The following is a 6,055-nucleotide window of genomic DNA, read 5'->3' as shown; positions in this document are numbered from 1 at the left end:
AACGGACAAAAATGAGGCCAATCAGGAGGCACTCACTTCCTGATGGCTGAGCGAACTGCGCAGGCTCAGACTGAGCTTGACGACGTAGATGTGACGTGAGCCTCCTGTCTGACAGCTGTAGGTCTTCTAGTAGTTGTGGAAAGTGAAATCTGAATCACGTTGTTTAAATATTTTCTCCCGTTGCTTTTGGTTCATTATCGGCTTCTCCCCATTCTTCTCCCTTGACTTTATCGGACTTTATGTCTCCACGTCCCCCCGACTGCCTTACAGACAGTAAAAGATTGCTTCTGAGTGTCTCCTCCTGTCTATATGGTAATTTCTCAACTGTGCGACAGAGTTGCGTTGGTTATGACGCAATCGTTAGCCTATTTTTACACGGGGCGATAGTGTAAGATACAAGGTAATGGAGCCTTTTATGCATTGTCGTGTTTCTTTAGAAATAAACAATGGACAAATGGAGTCTTTAAATGCCTCAGATGTAAAGTTATTCACTGTCAAAGTGACTCAAAAATGAATGGGAGTCAATGGGATGCTAACAGCAGGTGATGGCTTGGTTAGCAATGGCCGCCCCTATGGGTGGAACGCTTTCCGAGTGCTAGATTACCCCCTTGCCCTACCCCCAAAAGGGTCTCGGCCCTATTTTGATAGCGCAGCCCCATACATACGTAACCCAGATCAGAGGCATCAACGGCTATGGCAGAATCTCTGTGTATCTAATCCAGGTCGAATATTCAATGAAAAAGTCATCCCTTCTATCACAAAAACACAAACCGTTCTTGTGAACAACTCGATAGTTCACGAGCAAGACAGTCCAACTAATGAACATATTACAATTATGACCAGATTAGAGTTACAGCAATGACAAAAACACAAACCCTTCTCATGAACAACTCGATAGTACACAAGCACACAGTCCAGCTAATGACATATTACAATTATGACAAGATTAGAGTCATAGCGATCACAAAATCACAAACTGTTCTCATGAACAACTCTATAGCACGAGCCGACAGTCCAACTAACGCCATATTACAATTATGACAAGATTAGAGATAGCGATCAAACTGTTCTCATGAACAACTCGATAGTACACAAGCACGATAGTCCAGCTAACGTCATATTACAATTATGACTGGATAAGGGTTATATAGATCATTAAAAGAGCAAACAAACATATATTAGGAGTATAGTATCTTACTTGTCGGAGACATTGTGTGAACTGATGCTTGAAGCACAGAGTGAGGAGATTTAGATTCTCCGTACGGTGTGGAAATGAACGGGTCTTTATCATCGCTGAAGTGAGCCACAATACGATCACAAATGGACTAACAAGCGAACATGACACACAAGCATAGTGAAGCAGCATATATTAGGCTAGTTCTCGGCTAATGTCCGTCATGTGTGACTCGTGTGTTTTGAATAATGACATGCACAGAGCGAGAGCTCTTCTCACCATCAATAGTAGACACGCCCCTTAACTGCTGATTGGCTACAAGTTTGTTATTCTACTCGGCCAGTGTCCTTTCGGACCTTTAAGATATTTTATTTATTTTAGTCTTTCAACTTGAGGAAAATGAGAAATGTTGCCTTGGGGACTAGCTGAAATAAAACCCTTTTTTAAAATGTCAGTTAATGTTTATTTTATATTTTATAAATTTGTATTAATATTTTTTTTTTAGGTTTTAGGCCCTCCAGGGGTTAAAGGGATTGTTCACCCAAACATTTAAATATAAGTTATTATATTTAAATATAAGTTATAAATTAAAAAGTCCTGGCTAATCCAAGCTTAGGCAATAATTATTGCGAGCAGCCGAAACTTTACTTTATAAAGTTTTAAATATGTATCATTTTTATTCGCTTCAGAAGATCTTTATTAACCCCCTGGAACCTTGTGGAGCATGTTACTTGATAGAGAGATGCATTTTTTTGGACTTCAAAAACAGAGAAAAACATTATAAAGCTTGGATTAGCCAGGACTTTTAAAATATAACTGATTGTATTTGTCTGAAAGAAGAATGTCATTTACACCTAGGATGACTTGAGGGTGGGTAAATAATGGGATAATTTTCATTTTTGTGTGAACTATCCCTTTAAAAACAAAAATGCATGCATTTTGTGGAAGCATATTGTTTTGGTTGTACTTCCTTGAAAATAAGTTCCACCACAGCACTACAAAAAACCCATAATGAAATTACCCTTACAATAGATAATGCTCTCCTGTTACGAATTGTTGAGCGATAAAAACACCATCTTCATGTAGCTTTTACAACATTTAAAATCCCTCAGTCCATGCTGTCTCTGAAAAGCCAAGCCGTTGTTGATTCTTGTATTATTACGAGCTCTGTCGCATTCTCTTTTCTCTGAGATTTAGCTGCTGATTTAGATTGTCACAATGAGTAAGAAAGGTTATTTCTTACTCATTGTGACAACTAACCTATGCCATTTTCACAACGTGCGTCAAAGACAAAGGCAACTTTAGTCTATTTACAGATGTAAGACACACACAGGCGAGTGACGTACGCAATTTCCAGTTAAAACCAGCCTGCAAGGTCTGAAATACAAACACTTACCAAAGTGAATCAGGGTAAGACAAAACACATGACTCTTAAAGGTACAGTACAAATAGGCCTAATTTTAAGCAGAGAACAAGTCAAATAAAATTGGCTTTTGCTGGTTCATAAATAAATACTATAATCTAAAATAAATGTAAGGCAGATAACATTTTAAATCAATTAAACTGCTAATAAATAGGTATAATGTTTTAACATTAAAATGTAACAATCAAAGCATGTTAATACTAAATGTCTTCTGAGTTAAAAATGAGTAATCGATTAGCAAACATCAGGTGATGTATTGAGTGGCACTGAATGCTGCCATGTTCTTGCAACAACATGTATTATTCAGCATGCTGGTTATTTCTTGTTCAAACGACTCTGGAAGTCTTGAACACTCTGTGGGTGCACTTTCTCTCTCTGTATCTACTGAGAGCAGATAATTTCATGTTTTTCACAAATCACTTTTTTTTTTCCCTGGCTGCTGTTAAAACCGAAATGTCAGTCAGCATTAGTGAAGTCATTCATATGGTGTCACACGGGAGCATGCAGAACTGAAGAGATGAACTCTTCCTCTTTTTCCCGAAACCTCCTAACCTTCCCTTTTCAAACAAATGTTTATCTAAACAATTATAAAAAATACTAGTCAATGAGAGAGAGAGAGAGAGAGAGAGAGAGAGAGAGAGAGAGAGAGAGAGAGAGAGAGAGAGAGAGAGAGAGAGAGAGAGAGAGAGAGAGAGAGAGAGAGAGAGAGAGAGAGAGAGATTGTACACGCAGGTGGTGGAGTTGATAACTGCTGAACATTTTTTGTTATTTGACCTGTTATTTGAGAGAATAACAGGAAGAGAAAATGTTAATGGTGCACTATTATCTCAGCATTACAGGAGTGAATAATAATTTTAGATTTGAGGTGTATTAATAAAAACATTAAGAGGTAAAAAGCTGCCAAGTACCATAAAATGCCACTGCATGAGCTTTGGCCTCATCTCAAGAGATGGAGAACATCAGGCGGACATATTTATAGAGATACAGGGACCCAGCTGCTCACCCGGGAGGGTAACATCTGTGCAGAGGTTAATATCTCCAACAAACCTGTGCAGAATGGACAATTCCTCACTGCGTGATTCAGTAAAATGTTACAGATAGTATTATGATCGTTACCAGGCATATATTACACATGAATTTAGATCATTATGCTATGTAATGATAGCCTATAAATCTAGACGCACCCTAGGGGCAGCAATTCTAATCTGCAGCGAGTGTCGTCTAGCAAATTTCAATACACATCTGTGCTGTAAAAACCAAACTTTGGTCAGGCCAATCACATCGTGTATAGAGTCGGTGGCCGGGGCTTAACATGATGAAGGCAGAGTTGCGCTTGCATGAAGCTGGTGAGTGGCGGTCTTTCGAATCAGCTTTGACCGCGACTCTGGAAGACTTGGAGTTACGTTTTTCTCTGAGAAAAGAACAAAGAACGGCACTGAAGTCATTCTTAAAAAGGGAAGATGTGTTCGGAGTTTTGTATGTATTCAAAATAAAATATATAGATTTGTATCAGTCAGCTTGCGTATTTTGCTCAAGATAATGATTTCGACTAAAGGTCGAGAGCTCTCGTTGCAACCACACAAGTTTGCGATGCTGTTTGCGAATGTTCCTTCGAACTATGATTACGGGAAACACTGACTGGTTGAACTATGTTAACGACGGAACTTGCAACTATAGTTGGCTAGCGATGCTTTTGGGAAATGCACCCCTGGGTGATTTTGGGTCCATTTCTACCCTTCCGACAATCTTAACAATCCTAGGGTCAGCATCTGCACCCCGACTAGTCAGCAGCTAAGCCTCATATGCAGCAAACTGCAATGCACTGTGTGTTCTGACACTTTTCTATCAGAACTATCATTAACTTCTTGAGCAATTTGAGCTACAGTAGCTCGTCTGTTTGATCAGAGCACACGGGCCAGCCTTCGCTCCCCACGTGTATCACTGAGCCTTGGCCGCCCATGAGTCATGACCTTTTGCCGGTTCACCACTGTTCCTTCTTCGGACCAATTTTGATAGATACTGACCACTGCAGACCGGAAACACCCCACAAGAGCTGCAGTTTTGGAGATGCTTTGGCCCAGTCGTCTAGCCATTACAATTTTGCCCTTGTCAAACTCGCTCAAATCATTACGCTTGGCCATTTTTCCTGCTTCTTACACATCAACTTCACATTAAATATTTGGTTCTAACACATTAAATATATCCCCCACCCACTAACAGTGCCATGATGAAGATATAATCAGAGTTATTCACTTCACCTGTCAAAATGCCTGATCGATGTATAATAATATATAATACTGCCATAATGTTATGCCTGTTTTTTATGTATATTTACAGCTCTGAAAAAAATTAAGAGACCGCTTAACATGTTATGTGCACTGTAAAAAATAATACCCTATATCTACTCAATAAAATTGTGGCAACAGATTACAAGCAATGTTATTAATTAAATTCAACACACTTAAAAATTGAGTTAGAATTAATCAAATGAGCACATTAAAAATCAACTATTCAAAATGAGTAACTGCAAACATCACACAAAATAATTAAGTAAAATTTAAACAAAAATATTGGTTTCCTTGGACAAAAACCTGACTATGGTAATGAATACTACTTAATGGAATTGTTTTGATTTAACACAAAATTAAGTTGGTATTATTATTTTTAATGAGTGGATTAATTAAAATCATTTAATTAAATCTGATTGCAGGTATGAATAACAGACAGACATCAAAGATGAATTACAAACTCATTTTATTGCCAACAAGTCACAAATTTTGTATTCTCAGTGTGAACATTGACTATTCTTTACCATCACAACTGCAACTTCAAGGCCTGTGAGAACTTCCAAGCATTCGATAACGATTCCAGTGTCATTTGGACTGTCACTTTTAGCTCCTGTCCTGGTCACAATTACTGCCATCAAAAGCTGTTCAATTCCTGACTGTTCTTCATTTTCCTTCAATCATAAACAGCAGTGAGACTCATAACCTAAGAAATACTGATTAAAAGAGAAAATCTAAACTCTGTTTGTATCTTACAATACTGATCAAACAAGTTAAGTCTAGTCAACAATATTATGGTTAAGTAACCAACAATAATTTATTTAAATTCACACATTTGGTATATTGAAATTAAGTTTGCATACGTTGAATTCTTTGATGAGATCTCCTGTACGTTCCCCAAGGAATTCTGCCATGCAGCGGATGTCCACCTCTCGTCATATCAACAGGACAATGTTCATCCTAAAAGAAAGAAATTAATTAATGATATCTCCTCTAAGGGCCAGCATAGCAACACCCTGGAAAAGCAATCAAAATCAACAGCACATTTTAGATAAGTTAAATATGTGAAAAATAATGCTTTTTCCTTTAAAATTTACTGAAGAAAACCAGATTAAAGGGTTAGTTCACACAAAATAAAATTTCATGTACTCACCCACGTCATCCGAGACCCAT

At 37.9% G+C, this 6,055-nt stretch overlaps 1 long non-coding RNA gene across 1 annotated transcript; it reads right to left on the bottom strand.

Annotated features, from left to right (window-relative positions):
* Positions 1-5,334: 5,334 nt before the first annotated feature.
* LOC137055362 (uncharacterized) lies at positions 5,335-5,843 on the bottom strand. The gene is made up of 2 exons (XR_010899981.1): positions 5,746-5,843; positions 5,335-5,556 (listed from the first exon to the last, which is right to left on the bottom strand). It is a non-coding gene; the product is annotated as an uncharacterized lncRNA (long non-coding RNA).
* Between the last annotated feature and the right edge of the window lie 212 nt (positions 5,844-6,055).

The sequence above is a fragment of the Pseudorasbora parva genome, chromosome 21, assembly GCF_024679245.1.
Source record: "Pseudorasbora parva isolate DD20220531a chromosome 21, ASM2467924v1, whole genome shotgun sequence".
Taxonomy (NCBI): domain Eukaryota; kingdom Metazoa; phylum Chordata; class Actinopteri; order Cypriniformes; family Gobionidae; genus Pseudorasbora; species Pseudorasbora parva.
Note: the sequence above shows the minus strand (reverse complement) of the source record. Positions and strands in the feature narration are given on the sequence as shown.